General features: G+C 44.5%; 1 long non-coding RNA gene across 1 annotated transcript in view; it reads right to left on the bottom strand.

Annotated features, from left to right (window-relative positions):
- LOC134508933 (uncharacterized) overlaps window positions 1-13,911 on the bottom strand; it is a 40,918-nt gene extending 27,007 nt beyond the window's left edge. Inside the window, exon 1 of the long non-coding RNA XR_010069183.1 lies at window positions 13,797-13,911. This is a non-coding gene — a long non-coding RNA (uncharacterized LOC134508933). The remainder of the gene's footprint in view (window positions 1-13,796) is intronic.
- Window positions 13,912-15,446: the final 1,535 nt, after the last annotated feature.

The following is a 15,446-nucleotide window of genomic DNA, read 5'->3' on the forward strand; positions in this document are numbered from 1 at the left end:
AGGCAAGAAGGCTGCACAGGCAGTCCCAGGAGGGAGTCCCAGGAGGGAGTCCGAAATGGCTCCCTGAGGCTTTGGAACGACACACTGCCACGTGAATCCAGAAGGCCAGCCTTTGATTGACCTGAAGGTGGTTCACTGCAATTGAGATGGTTACTGCACCAGTACATGAAATTACTGGTCTTACAGTTATATAGAAGCCTCTACTTTTTCCGATACAGTGACTTTGAACTGCACTTCCTAAACAAGCATTTAGTTTAATTGGCAGGTTTCAGACCTTGAAGTTGCATTAAAAAGGCTGACACAGAAATCACTGGCTCCAAGATGTTTCCCTGAAAATTATGTGGAAGCAAGGATGAAGCAAAAGCGCAAGGTAGAAAGTATGAACTTTTAGCCATACTTGGAGCCAGAGATGTTCCCCTCCCAAGCCCTTCTAATAATTACATTACTTAATTTAAAAACGGTCACAGAACCTTCCCTTCTTTAAAATGGAGAGCTCTGAACAGTTCAAAGCCTGCTTAACCTTAGAACAACACAAGGTTCCTCTTCTCCTGTTTACTTTCTGGCACAGATCTACCACTTTGCTAAAAGAGACAAAAGAGAAAGGAGAATGAATCTAAAAGAGCAGGCTCCTGGGGTTAAGGTCTCTTCATATCTACAAAGTACCGTTACACATTCATTAACCATTTCGCTGCTCAAAGTGCATTAGAATTCCATAGTTCGCCCTGTGTAATTAATACAACAGAGTCTGCTTCATAATTTCTTGCACGTGGCATCATTAGACTTGTGTCTCTACATCCTCATTGCAATGGAGTGTTTGCCATCTGTTTTTGTTTAGTTGTCAAGTGTCACCAAAGGGATATAAACCAGAGCTGGCCGCCATCACTGACCATGTAAAGCAGCTGATCATGATGGGGAAGCCACTGTCCGTACGATTATCGTTACAGTCTGAGGGTGTTGGTCAGGAGCCAACACTGTGCAGAAATTACTAGTGATGGCTCACACTTCTCCCTTCTGTTATTCAATTTTTATCCTGCTCCCAGGGCAGAACTGACAATAGAAGCACATCAAAGGGAAACGGAGACACCTTACCTCTTGCCCTGTTATTCTAATTCGTTATGTACAAACATAACCTACACCCTTATCCCCGTCGTGGTTCCAAAGATAAGCTGCATTCTTGATGCTGAAGGGGAAGCTCAGTGTGAGGCTCAGTATGAACTGCGGACAGACAAACCTTCACTCTTTGCTTTTTCTCTTCCCTTATGAGGGGTGATGTACAACAGCCAACCACCTTTTTTCCTGCCGTTTCACGCAGGAGGACCAAGTCTGTGTTTAAAGGGTTAGGGTTAGGGTTAGGGTTAGGTTCATCTGCTAATGCCACAGGCAGAAGGCACATCAGACTTCCGTCCTTAAGGACCTGACTGTTAGCAAGAGGAAGGCATCTTCTACTTCCAGTCCTGAACTCCCTTCAGAAAGGCTGACCGGGGGTCTTTGCCTTCCAGACCTACCTAGAAAAGTCCCATGGATGCTCTGTTTCTAAATTTATATGTGTTGCTTGTCCCATAGCATCTGGTTAAACCTTCAGCTTAGTACAACAGAATCAGAGTTCTGGGTTGCGTTACATGAGCCCAAGCAGCTTTTCAGGAAAGAGAAAAAAGTGTGGCCTATCAAAAAAAGTCTATTGGCCATCAATAGAGCACATTTCAAATCAGATACAGAGACCGGATCCATTTTTTGCACATTATTTGTTGTGCAACTGTATCTCTAGCAGTACATTTATTAGGAATATAAACCAAGGAAGAGAGTATAATGCTGTGCCAATACACTGATGGTATCTTCTAAGCCAAATATTCCCTAGGAATAAATAATCCTCTTAGAAACTACATTTAAAACACAGAAAGTGACTGCCGAATTAAGAGCGGGTTTTAAGCTCCCAGGTTTATCTCATTTGCCAATAGTATTTGGAGTACCCTGAAGTGATGATCTGACATAAACCAGTCATTTGCTTCCCGCTTCCCCATCAGCCCATTTGCAGTAGGGCACGCAAAAGTCAGAGGACCAACTTTGCAGCAGAAGAGCTTTAGCAGGGGGAAAAATGCAAAAAACAGCCCAGATGGGAGAGTGGCCATTTCGCACAATATGGGTACAGCAGCAGCACCTGGTCCATCACAGCAGCCTCTGCTGAAGCGCACACACCAGCCTGGTGAGAAGCCTTCACTGCCCGCTTGATTTCGACAACGGTGCTGAGCATCACAGCATTCAGAGTGTGTCTAGATGAACACAGGTAGAAAAATGGATTTGGGTAAAGCCTGAAAAAACAACGGTTGTTCCTCTAGCTTCTTCCACTTGCTCTCAAGGCTCATGTATTTCATGTACTTCTGCAGACATTGTATCGGTGAAGACATTAAAGCTCAGTTTATTATTTAAGCTCAGAACTGTCTAGGACTGGAGCTTCCAGCCTTCAAGGTCGATAAAGAAATTTGGGCTTGATATGTGAGACAATGAGGAAAAAAGAGCAACTTGTTCTTATAAAACACACCTTCCCCTTGCTCGCAGAAGACAGGCCAGGTGATGGCAAAAGTGGGCCTCTGCATGGAGTCCTTCAAAGCTCTGGGCTCTCTGTGCCCAGACCCGTTGCTGAGACCGTGCCTGACTGTATGATCAGTCACAGACAGGTTTTTACAGCAATCTCCGGAACATTTACCCTGGAAAGGTGTAACAGAAGTGACCGCAAAGGCCATGAAGGAACCAAGCGGAGAGTTTCCAGGAATCACAGTGTCCCAGTGCTCTCGTTCTTCAATGAGTGTTCAGGTACCAAAGGTTCAGTGCTACATCTCTGTCACCTGCGCAAGGCAGTCCAAGCTGTTTCTCTGAGCTACAAGTGGGTTATTCCAACATATAACATAGAACGTCTGAGCCTGACCCTTAGAGCTTCCTTGGAGCTAAAGATATCAGAGGGTTTTGGGAAAATGCAAAGATTTTCATGTGGGTTTTTTTTTTTATTACCTGCATTGCCCTCATCTGCCCCTACCCTCAGTGAACAAAACTCAGAACAAGGCTCTCTAAGGCTGGATGTAGAGAAACAGTAATTTCTGCAAAGTCTGATCCAAATGAGAAAACTCTCTACCAGGTGCATGAGGAAATGTCTTCTGCTGACGTTCTTCTTTGAGTAAGAAGCAGGAGCTGCTTCCAACAAAAGCTCTATCACAAACACGGGTTTCTTGTAAAAATAGCCTCCAGGTGCATAAGTGTCTGTGTGCCTTTGTGTATGTCGGGAAGGGGTGTTATACAATGAAAAGTTTTGTAAATTTTCCATAGAAGTAGACTTGTATAGATGTATAAGCTTACATAAATGCAGCACTGTCAAAATTACCACAAGATGATTAGGTGATTTAGTTCGCCTGCTCTGAGTCAGATCAATCATCACAGAATCACAGAATCCCCATGGTTGGAAAGGACCCTTAAGATCATCGAGTCCAACCAAACAACCTACAATCTCTGCCACTAGAGCATGCCCTGAAGTGCCACACCTAGACGTTTCTTAAACACCTCTAGGGACGGTGACTCAACCACCTCCCTGGGCAGGCTGTTCCAGTGCCTGACCACTCTTTCAGTAAAGTAATTCTCCTAATATCTAATCTAAACCTCCTCTGCCGCAACTTCAGACCATTTCCTCTGGTCCTGTCATTATTCACCTGGGAGAAGAGGCCAACACCCACCTCTCTCCAACCTCCTTTCAAGTAGCTGTAGAGGGCAGTGAGGTCTCCCCTCAGCCGCCTCTTCTCCAAGCTAAACATGCCCAGCTCCCTCAGCCTCTCCTCGTATGACCTGGTCTCCAGACCCCTCACCAGCCTGGTAGCTCTCCTCTGGACACGCTCCAGCACTTCAATGTCCCTTGTCCCTCTTGTACAGCGGGGCCCAGAACTGAACACAGCACTTGAGGTGAGGCCTCACCAGTGCCGAGGACAGAGGCATGATCACTTCCCTGCTCCTGCTGGCCACGCTATTCCTGATACAAGTCAGAATGCTGTTGGCCTTCTTGTCCACCTGGGCACACTGCTGGCTCATGTGAAGCTGGCCGTCCACCAGCACCCCCAGGTCCTTTTCTGCTGGTCAGCTTTCCAGCCACTCTTCCCCAAGCCAGTAGCGTTGCTTGGGGTTGTTGTGACCGAAATGCAGGACCCGGCACTTGGCCTTATTAAACCTCATACAGTTGGCCTTGGCCCATTGATCCAGCCTGTCCAGGTCTCTCTGTAGAGTCTTCCTACCCTCAAGCAGATCAACACTCCCACCTAGTTTGGTGTTGTCTGCAAACTTACTGAGGGTGCACTCAATCCCCTCATCCAGATCATTGATAAAGATATTAAACAAAACTGGCCCCAAAACTGAGTCCTGAGGGACACCACTGGTGACCGGCCGCCAAGAGGATTTCACCCCATTAATCACAACTCTCTGGGCATGGCCATCCAGCCAGTTTTTCACCCAGCAAAGAGTACACTTGTCTATACCATGATTCACCAGCTTCTCCAGGAGAATGCTGTGGGGGATGGTGTCAAAGGCCTTACCAAAGTCCAGATAGACAACGTCCACAGCCTTCCCCACATCCAGAAGGTGGGTCGCATGGTCATAGAAAGAGATCAGGTTGGTTAAGCAGGACCTTCCTTTCCTAAACCCATGCTGGCTGGCCCTGATCCCTTGGCTGCCCTGCACTTTCCAGGAGAGCTCACTCAAGATGATCCTCTCCATGATCTTTCTTGGTAACAAGGTCAGGCTGACAGGCCTGTAGTTCCCCAGATCCTCCTTCCGACCCTTCTGGTAGATGGGCGTCACATTAGCCACCCTCCAGCCATCTGTCACCTGCCCCGTTGACCAGGATTGTTGAAAAATGATGGAGAGAGGCCTGGTGAGCTCTCCTGCCAGCTCCCTGAGTGCTCTTGGGTGAATCTCATCCGGCCCCATAGACTTATGTGTGTCTAGGTGCACAAACAGATCATTGACTAATTCCTCCTGGATTATGGGTGGGTTGTTCTGCTCTCCATCCTTATCTTCCAGCTCAGGAGGCTGAGCACCCTGGGGATAGCTGGTCTGACTATTGAAGACGGAGGCAAAATAGGTATTAAGTATCTCAGCCTTCTCCTCGTCATTGGTTGCAACTTTCCCCCCAGCATCCAGTAAGGGACGGAGATTCTCCCTGGCTTTCTTTTTGTTGATGTATTTATAAAACCTTTTTTTGTTGTCCTTAATGTTAGTGGCTAAGTTGAGCTCCAGCTGGGCTTTTGCCTTCCTAATTTTCTCTCTGTATAACCTAATGAGATCTCTGTACTCCTCATGTCAGGATTACTCTCAAAAGAAAATGTTTGCCTAACTTGTTTTTAGTGAAAGGACGTAAATAAAAAGATGCCACCATTCAGGTAAAGTTTGTGGGTTTTTTCTTCCCAAATTGAAATGTTACCATTCAAGCAGAGGATTGTTTATGTTTTGTCATACTGCAAATATTGGTTCGGAGAGCAGTAAAAAAGAGCATTCCCCTAGATTACTACTGAGGAACATATCCGTTCCAGTGTTTTATATCTTACTGGTTATCATCTCCTTATTATAAGTTCTGTTCTTTCACTGGCATGCCTTGATGGGTTTACAGGTGTCCTCTATAATTTGGTGATAATGGAATGAACATGGTCCTTCTTGTCACCACCTGCATATTTTGGATATGTGTGTATTTCCTGAACACGGAGGAGAAGATGACAAGGATGAGAACTGCCTACGTGGAAATCAGAGCTGGACAGATGCGGGGACCTTTCTTGTGCTGAGACTGGGAACCATGCCTGTGCAAGCAGACCATGACCACCTACCTATCTCAATAGTACACAGACCAGTGAATGTGCAAAGGCCTTTGACTGCTTTTAATAATACATCTGTGAGATCCCTCGTTAGAGGTTATTATGTAAAAATATTGTATTTTAAAGTGTTGTTACTTGAAACCTCAGGGCTAAGTTGTCAGCATCAGATAAAAATGACAATTGTAATTAATACAACGGCTAACAATTTACTCCTTTGAAAGCTCAGCATATGCTGGTGCCAGGCATTGTCAGACTGTCCGGACCAGAGGGCAGCCAGTGGCTCCTGGGGCTGTTTTAACGCTTCCCATTTCCCCAGGGCAGGTTGGGCAAGGGCTTTCCTAAATTTCACCAATTTGTGAGAAGCTTTTAGGGCAAGTGGAACACCCTAGGCATATGCAGAGATAATTCTATATTATTCGGGATTACTCCGGGGTGGGGGGAAGGAGGTAGGGACACCAAGAAAACTAACAAAAAGACTATGTCTCATGTATCTTTATTAAATGTAGATCATCTGGAGCTGGAGTAGCTGGAAATTAATATTGTACTGAAAATGCTCATCACAACAAGAGAGACTCAATGGCATTTATAAAAGACAAAACACTGAGTAGTTAACAACAGGCACGGGTAGCCCGTGCCTCTACTCAATGAGAGGACAGCCGATTTTATGAAGAGTTGACGAGACCTTTAATTTCTCCCTTATGCAGCAAAAATGAATAATATATGAAATATGCTTGAGTAGCTTTTGTAGAAAAGTGTGCACAGGTACAATGTATCAAAGAGAAAAAGAAGGTGATGAAAGTTTATAAATCAAAAATCCAGCGTGGGTTGAAATTGCTAGCACTCCAAGGCCAAGGAAAGGCTTCATCTAGGAAGCCAAGATAAGATTTAAATGCTTAGATCTTTATCAGGCCTTCCAGGTGTTTTTAATTTCCCATGTCAAGGGGAATTATCATTTGTTCTAAGACATTCCGATGTACATAATGGTTTTGTTTGGCTTAGTCTAACTCCAGGGAGTTGTATTTTGCGTGGCAGATTTAGTCCGGCTCCTTGACAGAAATGAGTCACCACAAATATTTATTCAGAATGACGGAATTTAGTAGCATTTGATTCAGTCACTGAACAGGCTTTAGCAAGTTCTAACTTGCTTCTGAGTTAGCAAGAAATCAGCACGCAGTCAGCTTTCAGAATTATCTCCTGCAAAACCCACTGAGTGAAATCCCCCGCTCCTTCCCTGTTCTGGGTGGATTTCTTTTCCTTCCCGTGTGTAGCACACAGCGCTCTCTGGCCCTAAAAGCAAGAGGTGAAAAACACTTCTGCTGACCATGAAAAAGTAAACTTCCTGGCAGAGTTTAGATCTAGAAATGCCACGCCATACGTTAGCATACACTGCCTTTCTGACCTGCCACACACAAGAACAGGGCTAAAGACAGGGGCGACGGGCAATTTTAAATCAAAGAGCACCACAGCCCTGGTGGCTGAGGAAAGAAAGTTGAGTATTGTCACTCAGTCAAAACAAATCAAACCCAGTCCCTACTCATGGTTTTAATTACAATGTACTACCATTGCATTAAAATGGTAAATATTGCATGTATCTCCTCTCTTTTTCTTTTTTTTTTTCATGTGCCATTTTTCAGTTCAAGAAGAAACAGGAAGCAAAAACAGAATCTGGAATTAAGGATTTCACAGTCCTGATGACAGATGCAAGGTCTTTGAGCTTTGGCTGCATGTTATGAAATCTCACTTATAAATTGTTTAAAAATTGAATGAATCAAAGGGCATTGATTTTCTTTCAGAAGAATTTGAGGATTTCAAATGGCCTCTTGTGTCTCTCCACACAGACACCCCGGAGTGGAGGCATTAAGGGCCTGGTCTGGGAGGGAAGACCCTTGCTCTGTCCTTAACCACAACAGATGTTTTCAGTCCAGGTGCCTCTTATCAAAGTACAATGAGGAAGAAGAAACATGCTTCAAACATAAGGAAGAGTGGTAAGTTATGCCCTTTTACACAACCGATTCATGGTTGACCTGTAGCTCTAGTTTCACTCACGTTCATTCTGCTCAACAACTCCTGCGACGGAAGCCTTACATTTACCTGCAAATAATCTAGGAGATGAGGCAATGGTAGTGCAGCCATTGTTCAGCCTTGGGTGTGCAGAAATCAGGTGTGAAACCCAGAGAGCAGTTGATGCCTCTTCCAAGCTCTCAGGCTGTGTTCCCTCCCAGCCGTTTGTGCACTCCCAGCCTTCTCGCTGTCAGGGCGATGGGAGGAGCAGAAAAGGCCTTGACTGCTTAGCAACAACCAAAACCATTAGCGTGCTACCAACAGTATTCTCACCCTAAATCCAAAACATAGACCCACATCTGCCTGCTAGCAAGAAAGTTAACTCCTTCCCAGCTGAAACCATGGCAAGCAGGTCTGCACAAAAGTGACTATTAAATCTTAAACCAGCCAACGCTACTTGGCAAAAATCTTCAAATCCCCTGGAGCAGGGAACCCCCTCATGACAGCACCAATGGAGTCTCAGAGGGGTTTTCCTTTAAGTAAAACATGCTGCAGAAAAAGAGAGAAGAGTCAGCCCAGCTAAAAGATACTCAGCTGTAGTCTACGAGTGGTAGGAAGTGCCACCTCTACCTGGTGGTTAAATGGATGTATCAGGGCCTGGAGGTAAGCAGCTGCAATCCACGATTAATTTTTGTGCATATGTTATTGCTCATAGTGGTAAAATAAGCATTTGTCAGGAATCTGAAGGTAAAGGGGTAGGTGCAGAATTGAGTGGAAGGAAAATCCTTTGTTAAATGTTCATGTCACTGGTCGAGGAAGTTGAAATAAACACCTGTAGGTCATCAGGTGGTATATGCAAATGAGTTTGTACTCGAAAGTTGACTTGTCAGCCGTCTTCCATCGAATTGCTTCTACATTTGGGTAGCGTCCCACAATTGTCCAATTTTGCATGTTGATGTGGGAGCAGAGGGAAGACAACTCTGCGTCTATATCAAAATGTGCTGCCCTTTCTCAGCCCATCTCTGACTGCATGGCAAATTGAGTCCAGACGAAGACTTCCAGCATGCAGAGGATCTGATCATCTAAATGATGAATACGCTTTCCTCTCACTGCTGTGGGCAGAACTACTTGTCTTGCTTAATTTTGATTGATGTTCCTACACAGGAAAAACAGTGGAATCGATGGAAAACAACCCACATGCACAGTGTGAATATATTACAGTGAATTTTTTCATCTCCCAGATGTAAAAACATACTTTTCCTTTTGAGCTCTAATAACAGAATCGCAGAATAGTGCCCTCAATTTGGAACATGCACCTACAACTTCTCCTTCCGTACTATTTTTAAACTAGAAATTCTTATTAACGGACAAGACTAACTAAAGTCATATAGCTTAGTGGGTGAATATTGCTTGCATGTGTCAACGCTCTGTTTTATTTTATAGAATTTTCCTGCACCCTGTCCCTTTGTCTCAGAGATATGAATATGCCAAGTCCTAATTTGCTCCAAGGACAATGACCGTCCCCAATCTCTGTTTAGACATTTTCAGCATGTTGAGAACCTCTAGCCAAACAGCCTTCTAGCAAAGTAAAAGATAGAACATTAAACTGACAGTACCGTAGGGACAGGAGTGGAAAACATTTCTTTCCCGAGAAAGTCGGAAATAGGAGAAGGAAGGGTAGATGCTGGTATGACAGTTTGTCTGCCCATCATAATGATGTATAAATTTCTGTGAGTTTTTTGGAGTACTTAAATGCAGAATGGAATTCCATGGGCAAGGTGAAATATGGAGCAAGGAAAAGGCAATTCATTGAAAGCTTAGAGCAAGTAAAACTCCTGTGAGACACACTGCAGCACCTGAGCATTAAGGGAGGTCGGTGAGGGAGATGAGGTCTCATCTCTGGGCTAGAGGGAATTCTGGGGCTATTCCAATGTGCAAGCACTTTCTTTCACCAAGTCACAGCACAGAGGCTTCTGAGTTGTTCCTAACATGGACGGCACAGGTCTCTTCACAGCTGCAGACTCTGACTTGCACATAGACACAGAGGGTGAGTGTAAATCACCCCTTGCCACGCTGAAGGTGTTAACGTGCAGCATGGCCAGCTTTCCTTTTACCCAATTCCAAGGAAGACCTCTAGACAGGAGGAAACGCCTGTGCTCTCTCTCCTTAAATGATTGGCACTTTATCTAAGTAAAATGTCAAAATTTGTTAGACACACATAATCTGATCTGCCATTGAACGTTTGAAAGCAAAACCGCCAGTACGAGTTATTTTTTAGGACCAACTCCAAGGATAAATCACGTTACAGGCAAAGCTGGGTTGGTGTCTATTGAACCTCAGTTGCAAGCAGTTAAATGCAGGGTTTTAAAAAATGCTGACTACTCTGACCTTGAAATCAGTCTGAAACCTCAGTCTGACAGAAGCAATTTGCATAGTCCATCGCTCATAAATCAGCATTCACATTCCACCATGGTTAGACGGGAGACTTACATTCAGCTGGTCAGACCTTTCCTGGAACTACCCAGATTCTAACTGGAAGTTACTGTGCATCAACCCCAGAGAGGCCGTGCTCTCTCCATCCTTGGAGCATTCATGACCCACTGGACAAAGCCCTGAGCAACCTGGTCTCGTATCACGGCTGACGCTGTGTTCAGCAGGAGGTTGGACTAGAGGCTTCCTGAGGTCCCTTCCCATCTGACTTATTCTGTGATTCCAAGTGAGCAGCTTCAGTTTAAGCCTTCTTACCAAAGAGACAGACTCTACTAAACCTGGGCTAACAGAAGCCATCTTCATTCCCCCAGGCTGTCTTTTGGAGTCAAACTGAGTTACCCAGATGAGGAAAGGAGCTTGCATGCAGAGAATCAGGCTTGCAGAAAGAGGTTTCCCCTCAAGGCCCAGGTGTTGGGATCATGCAGCATTAGCAGGTCACAGGTTCCCCATTTGCAAAGTTGCTAGTGAATTGAGATCATGAAAGTAACAATGAAGAGGAGCAAACCAAAGGGTTTGTATTTCTCAGAACTACACAGCGTGTCCTTACCCCTGCTCATTTCCCAGATACACACCTTCATCTCAGGAGTGCCGTTCTTTCAGGATTTATGTCTGTGGGAATCTCCATAATAAGACCTTTATGAATCACAGGCATCAATCTCAAAAGTCATTTTTGTTCTGATAACTGAGGAAGTGTGTCTACATGCATCACCTTAATCGTTCTGCTTTTCATTTCAAGGGACAATACTACCAAATGAGGCTTGTTCTTCCCACTCCTTCTGCTATTGAAGAAACAAAGGGAATGCTTTAATGGGCTTCCTAAGTAGGCAAAGGAGCTGTAATGGCTATTCTGAAACTCTCTAATGACCTATATCCTTAGATGCTTGGCTATATTTCTTCCTCTGTGGACACCCAAAAATGAAAACTCATAATTTTGTTGAGGAATCATCGGTCCATTTACACTGGCCAATGGCAGAGGTGCTGAATTTCCCTATGCATTTATATACCCCTACTTTCAAATCCAATTTAGCCATTGTTTGGCTGGTAGATGTATTTTAACATACATTCTGGTTTTTATTAACTACCAAAGAAATCATGTAAAATTACATTTCCCACCCAACCCAGGGAAATAAGTCATGAAGAGCAACCTCCAAGTTCCCACGAAGAAGCAGATGAGTCGGATTATAAAGCATGAAGAAGGGGAAAAGGGAGAGTTAGGAGAAGATACATGGATCATTTTAATGTGTCCTACCACTGGGATTAATTCAAACTAAGAAGAGTAGCAGTCTAACTTATTCCCCAGGGTGATGCACCCATGGACTCTTCCCTTCCATCAGTGATGCTCCAGAGTTTAGATCATGTGTGCTGTCTCAGCTTACATCTTTCATGCTTGAACTGAGGACAATACCATGAATTTCAGCTAGAGCAGGGTTAGCTGCTCACTTTTGCCTGAGTTGACCTAGGAGCGTAAACGATCTGTTCTTTCTGGGAAAAGTGAAGAGTTCCACTTCAGGCTTGTGTAAACTTATGTGTAAACCCAGCCTCTGCCTCAGTTCCTGATAGAGTCATTTTCAGAAAGGGAAGTGAACAGAAGGGAGAAGAAAAAAGCTTTTGAAATAAAACTTCAAGAAACTGAAAGCATTTTATACACTGCCCCCCTATTTTATCTGCCCTATCGCTAGAGCAAATAGTAAAAGGACCTTCATGTGCATTTATCCTATCCCTAGTTTTGTTCATTATCCCAACAAGATTCAAACATATATTCAACCATGATAAGTAACCAGAAATGACGCAAAGAAGCTCTGAGAGATAACTTGGATCAGTGTGGAAGGGGGGAATCTTTTTTCCTAATAAGAAACCTGAGAGGGAAAAAAAAACCCCAAAACTTCACCAAAAATGTTTTAAAGAAGAGTGGGTGGAAGTTGATTTGATCACCATTTTAACACACCCACATAAAGAGGAGGAAATAGCTGAGGCTCGAGAGCTCTTCATTCTTGCAAAGGAAGGTTTAATAAAGTGCAGACCGTGGGAACAGCAGCTCTCCCCGGGAGATGACAAAGCGCCCAGCCAGCAGGTAAATAGAATTAGGCAGGGACTGAAGGCACTCTTATAAGCTGTAACTGAGAAACACTTGGGAGACTTACCAGCTCTCCAGTTAAGTCTTTCTTTCTCTTTCCACCCCTCGGTAATTTGCTATTTGAGAGGTAACCCTTGGTTTTCACAGGGCGAGTCAAAACTACAATAATGAGGCAGACAAAATCCTGAAGCCTCGATGCGACTCGATAACACCAGGCTATCTGAAGAAACGATTGCCAAAGCACCTGAGTAAGGATTACAGGCACTGAGGCTTACGAGGCAATGACACACGGCAGAGCCCCGTGGTCCAAGGAAGGGAGAAATGTCTGTGGACCAGCACCCTGTAAACTGGTGGCCTTACAGCATCTCCTGGAACAACACTGGAAACAAAACAGTTCAAAAGAAGCAGAACCAGAGCTGAACGCAATGCTAAGCTCCCTAAAATCGTTTGTTGCCTTGGAGGCAGTACTGGCTGGGTGAACACGCTGAACCATGTTGAATTACCGTACTGTAAGCTAGCTTAGGCGATACCGTAACGCTTTTTGAACCAAAAGAAGAGGGAGCGGTTCAAGCCCAGCCAGCATTGGGCAGCATTTGAGCTAACGTCTCACCTTGGCACCACCTCCCTTTAATTTCACTTGACAATGCAAATGACTCCATGAAGGCATCTATCTCAGCAGCTAGGTTATTCTACCAGAGGTAGAAATGACACAATTTTTATAGTCAGTTGCCTTGGTCCGGGGCAGACAGTTCTGCTGCAACTTGGAAAAACACAGATTTGGGCAGGTGATTTTTTTTAGAACTGAGCATTTGCTAAGGGACCACTTTGCAGACATCGCCCGGGGACGGGCTCTGAGCACCATTTACCTAACAGACACCATCCTCTCTGTCGCCTGCATTGGCCCGCTGCAAATCTTCAGCAGGCCATAGGAGAGCTTTCCTGTTGTTTATTTGCTGTAAGAAGCCTTTACTTTGCAACGTACCCTCCTTACACGTAGTTTCAGGAAATTTCCTACCCTTCCCCTTGTACAAATCAGTCTTTATTTGCCTTACTTTCTGCCAGGAGGTGGCCTACAGGTGCTGCTTCTCTACTAAGACACTGTTTTGAATGCCTACCCAGAAACATGTGAAAAAGAAAAGAAAATAAATTTCATGGCATTCCCTGGGCTTTTCTTCCCCACTTACAAATATTAATAAAACATTGTAAAGCCAATGAGTCTGAGGGGGAAACAACCCCACAAAACATACAGTACCTGGAGTGCCGTTTCTCCAGTTCTGTGGCAAGAGGCTTTGTAGGTCAGGTTTTCTTCTGCTGCCCTTCAGCAACGCTGAATTACCGTCCCGACGTCTGTTTCCCTTCCTGGTAGGCAGAGAGGCCTAAATTAAATTGCCACTTACCAGGTGGTGCCAGCTGTTCTCGTCTTCCTTATTCTTTGCGATGCTCCATTGCATCAGCTGTTCCTGCCCGTTAGGCTCTCCTAGCACTTCTCGCTTACCATTGCAGCTCGCTGCTGTCGTCTGCTGTGTATCTTCCTTCCAGCAAAGGCGAATGCAGCCTTCAGATCTCACACTGTCTTCCCACGCACAGGAAAATCCTGAAGAAGATTTATGTGTTTTACTTGTGACTTTCCTACTACTGCTATTTTTCAGCTGCTGAAAAACTCAAAACTGAATTTCCATGTTCTTTTCTCCTTCCCAAATGTTACATTTTGCACCCCAACCCTGCAACCCATTTGTTTGGTCAATGGCGAATATCCACCCTGTATGTACTTAGATGCTGCCAGTTGGCTCAGCCTCCTTTCCTTAGACCTACAACTTTTTTTCCCAGTACGGGAAATGCCTCCTCTTTTATCAAGGTATCTTCCTGAACATAACAAAATGACATGGGTGTTGAATGGATTGGGAGCAGCCCTGTGGAGAAGGACCGGGGCTTATTGGTGAATGAGGAATTGGACATGAGCCAGCAATGTGCACTTGCAGCCCAGAAATCCAAGTGTATCCTGGGCTGCATTAAAAGGAGGATGGCCAGCGGGTTGAGGAAGGTGATTCTCCCTCTGTGTCAGTGAGACACTGGAGCAGGTTGCCCAGAGAAGCTGTGAGTGCCCCATCACGGGCAGAGTTCAAGGTTAGGTTGGATAAGGCTTGGAGCTACCTGATCTAATGAAAGATTTCCCTACCCAAGGCAGGGGGGTTGGACTAGAAGATCTTTGAAGGCCCCTTCCAACCCACCACTCTAGCATTTTATGATTTCAGGGCAGATGGGGCAGGAGGGAAAAGGAGAAAGAAAAAGTTGTGACAGGGGGCATTTTCCGGGATATAAGTGTGTAAAGAACTTAAGATGATCACAGCACCTTGGGGCAGAGTCCTTCTAAAGCATGAAATGCATCCCCTGAAGTACCTGTGGATCTAGCTCCCATAGAAATTAGGGAATATCTAGGTCCTCAGAAATTCCAGGTACTGCTCGCATCTTTAGACCTTTATAACTCTTAAAAGCAAATCAACTTCAATTCCAAATGAAAAGAAATACAAATGGCATGCCTTAATAGGCCCTTGATCAAGCAATGAGAAATACCCCTCCCAACAAGAAGACAAAAAGTCCTCATGAAGAGAATTCCATCGTTGTCCATATTTAGATTGCTAAACACCAATGTTTGGTAACGGACATCCTCCTTTTGCATAGGTTTAAAGAGAGATCTCTGCCCCCTGCGTGCTGAGAAAAATCCTGTGTACAATTAATGGCTATAAAAGGTGAATCTGTGCCAAATTTTATTCTATTCTTCCGAGCAGGGACTAAATGCTCAAGCAAAAGAATAAGGTCTACTGGGAACTTGATCCCGAATCATGATTGTATCTCTACGTTCCAAACAAATAAAATTGTTTCAGCACAGATTTATGGTTATTGAACAATATGATTGAAAAAGCCAGTAATAGCTTTGGCTCCAGCCACTATTAAATCTTAGAAAACCACTTGACAGAGCAATACTCTTCATTTCCTATTAATGCAAAGGCTGGGTTGACCAATTTGAGGGAATTTACTGAAATTATAGG

The sequence above is a fragment of the Chroicocephalus ridibundus genome, chromosome Z, assembly GCF_963924245.1.
Source record: "Chroicocephalus ridibundus chromosome Z, bChrRid1.1, whole genome shotgun sequence".
Lineage (NCBI taxonomy): Eukaryota > Metazoa > Chordata > Aves > Charadriiformes > Laridae > Chroicocephalus > Chroicocephalus ridibundus.